Here is a 4,340-nt window from a genome sequence, read left to right as displayed (position 1 = left end):
GTGGTTATGGCTTCTGTGACTGATAAACTGTCAATTTAACAATTCTAGAACTGAAACTGCTCGAATGATGTGGGCAAGCAAGGCAGTGATGCTTACCACGTCCAGTGCTTTTCTTCAGCATTCTGAGCTTCATGTGGCACAATTTGCATGGTTTTCACATGGTCCCACATTGTGTGTAAATCTTGGAAGAACTGACATTCTGAGCCAGCTCGTGCCTGGCCATGTTTTACAGTAGCCTGTGGGGTATTTACTCATGCCCGCCTGACCCTTGTGACCCTGATACCTCCTTGCCAGGGAATTTTGGGCCCATAACCACTCAAACACTGTGAACAGAATCAAAGGGTCCCTAGGCGGGTTCTTCCCTGCAGCAGGTCCCACCGATAACCCTTGGGCTGCCCTCTTCCTGTCCTGGCTGACCTGTGTGTCCCTGTTGGTGAAGTGATGAGTGGGTGAGGTCAAGGTCAGGTTCACACACTTTAACCTATCTGTTGCGACTCCCATGCTGATACCTGGTTTCTGTCGCCTAGGCAGCTAATCATCCACTGCATCCTGTGGTTTGCCTGGGCTTCCTACCCCAGGAAGGGCCTTCGGCTTCAGCACAGCAGGTAAGCACGTGCTTTGGCACTGGCTCTGGGGGTGGTCCAGCCACTGTCTGAGCTCCTGCTACCTTACCCAGCAACAGGTCTCTGTGGGTAAGGCAAATTCCATTCCAACTATGGAGATAACATCTGGTGGCATAGCTGGTGCTCCTTCCCCCTCTCCCCACGGTTGCCTACATTTTGGCTGGCAAGCTCCTTTTACCCGCAGGAATTTTCAGCACCAGACTAATCCATGAGCCCTCTTCTAGCTGTGTGGTGCTGAACAGGGCATAAGCCTGCCACATTGATATAACCACATGCAGCTTATAGGCAGTTCTAAATGATGGTCCATGGGCAGTGATGTTTTCTAGTAATCATAGCTTAGTCTGGGATTCTGAAAAGGAAAATAAATACATTATAAGGGGCCAGGCCAGAACCCTGTGCCCAGCTGGTCCCAATCAAGAAAACAGGGCAAGTCATGGCCAGAACAAGTGCTACCTGTAGCAAGCCCAGAGCAGTACCCTGGTCCCAGCTGGGCTGAGTGAGGCATTCCAGACAGGCAGTCACTTGACCCAACAGGCTGCAGACCCCACCCACTCCAGCCCTTAAAAGCCAGGCCCAGTCTGCTGTCTCCTTGTCTGGGTAAAGGTGAAGGTCCTTGCTCCTGACCATCTGTGTGCTTCCTTGTTGGTTTTCCTGTTCTGATTCCTTGCTCTGACTGACTGAAGAGCCAGCTTCCAATTGTGGTAAAACCCTTGGCATTCCCTGATTCTGGTTCTTTTCTCTTGATTCTGGTTTGACCTTCGGCTCTGGCCTTTGACTCCTGATCCTGGTTAATTCTCTGGCTATAGCTTGCTTTGACTTTGTTTCTGGCTCCTGAATCCAATTCTGATGCTAGACTGGGGCAGACAACCTCCAGCACATGCTAGAGCATGGCATGCAAAGGCATTTTGCCCGGCATGTGCATGGTAGGGGAACTAAGAGGGGCCTGATATTTGTTGTGGCAGTGCAACCTTGGCCCTTTCCCCGCTGTTTGCCTTGAGGCGCATGTGCACCTGCCACCGGCAATGAGCAGGGCCAGGCCTCTATGAACCCCAGTGTAGCTGCTTGCAGCCTTTCCACTGTAAGCAGCCTGGGCTTCATGGTAGGCACATGCACCTCAGGGCAGGTGGTGGGGAAGGGGCCAGAGCTGCCATGACACAACAAGGATTGGTCCCTTGCTGCTCCCTCACTCCTGACCTGCTCCTGGCATGCCAGCATCTTGCAGGTTGGGGTTATGGATGTTTTTAGCACTCTGCCCAAAAATGCTGCCGACCCCTGCACTAAACTCTTTTGTACCCCTAGCTCCCTGAGGAACTAATTGGGACTGCACCAGTGCTTCAGATGCCTAACCACTAGGCAGGACCACCTAGGTCCTGGTTTCCTAACGATAATCTTTTTTATGCATACTGCTTAATGCTTTTCTTTACCACAGGTTTGCTGTAAAGTCAACTGTGATCAGCTTTATGATATTGAATTGGACTGACTGAACAAACAGAAGGACATGCCTGAACTGCAAAGTGACTTGGAGAGTTTAAAACTGTGGTGGCTTCAGTCAAGCAGAGGAGTTTCAGTGTTAGTAAAAATAGATCCTGATACCCAGGGAAAAGCAATGACAGCAAGACTTACAAAACGAAGCAGAAGGGACCCAAAAAAGGCCATGTCATATTATTTTCCCTCTTGTCTCATTAATACAATCTCAATATTAATTTTCCATTTGACCAGCACTTCAGTTGTCACAAGAGAGGTGTGAGATTGGTATTGGGAGGTTGGGAAGGCCAACAGTTGATAGCAGTATCCCCGTTGGCCACATTAAATTCTGGAGAATCACTGACTTGGAATATTTGTATTTACTGCTTCAAGTACATAAAGGCAATTATGAGTTACCTTAAAAAATATTGTAAGTTTTCATACTTGCGCCATCCTGGTTAACGCCTTTGTCTCATCACTGCTCCCTCAGGATATATTCAGTACTGTATGGGCCTATGTACACGATGCACAATTCCTGTTTATGTTGCTGCAACTGCATTTTTGTTTGCACAAGCAGGATTTCCCACTTTTTAAAAAGTCTTTCTGGCACGTTAAACTAAAAGTGCTCAGACATAGTTTAGTTTGTGTCACTGCCAATTATGTTGTCGTATCTATGGATTCATGGCATGCAAACACCAACTGACTCAAAGACCTGTAATTACTTTCTTTTGCCACCAGGTGGCGATGTGCTATTTCTGTAGTTCAGGCCTTTGGTCAGAAGGTGCCGCTATTATTTGCTCCTGTTATTTTTTTCTTTTTTTTTGTGACTCCTTATCATCCCTCCCTCCCCCTGCACCCACACCTAACTTTAGGCAGCAAGGGCACGGGGTATGTGTGTGTGTGTGTGTGGGGCGGGGGCGCGTCTCTAGTAGTTACCCTAGCAGAGAATACTTAATACAGAGAAAGAAAGAAATGGAGGAGCAACCTGTATTGCCAAGTACTGTTTTTTACTACACTCTGCTAGTGGTTGTGCCTGTACCACCACCAGCAGTCCTGTATGTGCTCCCCCCAACACCTGTGCCCCCACCCCTGCACCCTCCACCTGCTGCACCCACCATGGTGTCCACCATGATGTTCCAAGCTGTTGATGAGCAGAGTGGCATCACTGCTGCCAGTGGCATGGTAAGTTTGCAACTTGGACTTACATTTGGAGTATGGCACTTCTACTTAACACTTCAATATTTCTTATAATTGACATTGCCATTCATTCCAGAAACACGAGGAATAGTGCAGGCAGATGCTACATGCCAGACCCACTCCCCAGGATATGCAGCATCTCGGGTAATATAGAGGTAATATCAGAAATGTCCCACCAATCTTGTGCAGGGGGTGGGGGGAGGGTTAAGGGCCAAAGGGGCAGTGTTTGGACTGTGTTCCAAAACCCTGTCCTCTTCTTCTTTCTTCCTCTCCCTGCAGAAGACTTTCAAGATCAGAAATAAAAAAGAATCAATAAGGGAAAAGCATCAAGAATCCACCAGTAGAAGCAAGTTAGTTAGTAACAGTGTAATTGTTATAGTGTATAGTGTAGGTAATAAGTAGTGTATACTGTATAGTGTCTTATAGAAAATAGTGTATAGTTAAATAATGTATAGATATTGTATAGCTATATAGTGTATATAGATACTAGTGTATAGACAGTGTTTTAATAAACAATGCTGTATAGATGCCGGGGAGGAAAATCCTGACTTTTTTCTCTACTTTTTGTCTATTTTTCTATTTAAAATTTTTTTTCTTAAATTTATTTACTATTTAAATCTTTTTTTAATTATGCCTTTTTGATTAAAAAATCATGTAAATGCACTGCATTTTATTAAATAAAGATTTGAAATTGTGTTTTATGTGTGTGGCATGTTTTCTTTCAAAGGCAGATTGGCATACATGCATGGCAGTCTGTGCAGTTTGGGGTAGGTGAGTTGGGAGAGGTGATGACAACTCCTGCCCACCTCAGCGTGGGGTCCTTTGCTCGGGGGCATTTATGGAGTGATGGCATTACTGGAAACAGTCACAGGGTCGACTGTTCTAGGAGGTCCAATGATTGTTTTACCCCCAATCCCAATGTACAGTCATCCTGGTAAGCCTTTTTCTCTGAGGGTGCAGCACCTGTTTGCAAGAAAGACCCACCCTCCCCATTCATCCCAGAACCCAACAGACAAGAAAAAGTGGCTAGCGGCAGTACTTGGCCAGGCACCGGAG

General features: G+C 46.5%; 1 long non-coding RNA gene across 1 annotated transcript in view; it reads left to right on the top strand.

Annotated features, from left to right (window-relative positions):
* Nucleotides 1–2,500, top strand: part of LOC112550298 — a 22,935-nt gene extending 20,435 nt beyond the window's left edge. The window contains exons 2-3 of the long non-coding RNA XR_003094063.1: nt 528–605; nt 2,053–2,500. This is a non-coding gene — a long non-coding RNA (uncharacterized LOC112550298). The remainder of the gene's footprint in view (nt 1–527; nt 606–2,052) is intronic.
* Nucleotides 2,501–4,340: the final 1,840 nt, after the last annotated feature.

Source organism: Alligator sinensis, unplaced genomic scaffold (genome assembly GCF_000455745.1).
Source record: "Alligator sinensis unplaced genomic scaffold, ASM45574v1 scaffold353_1, whole genome shotgun sequence".
NCBI lineage: Eukaryota > Metazoa > Chordata > Crocodylia > Alligatoridae > Alligator > Alligator sinensis.
The sequence above is the reverse complement of the archived record's forward strand: the minus strand, read 5'-3'. Positions and strand labels throughout refer to the sequence as shown.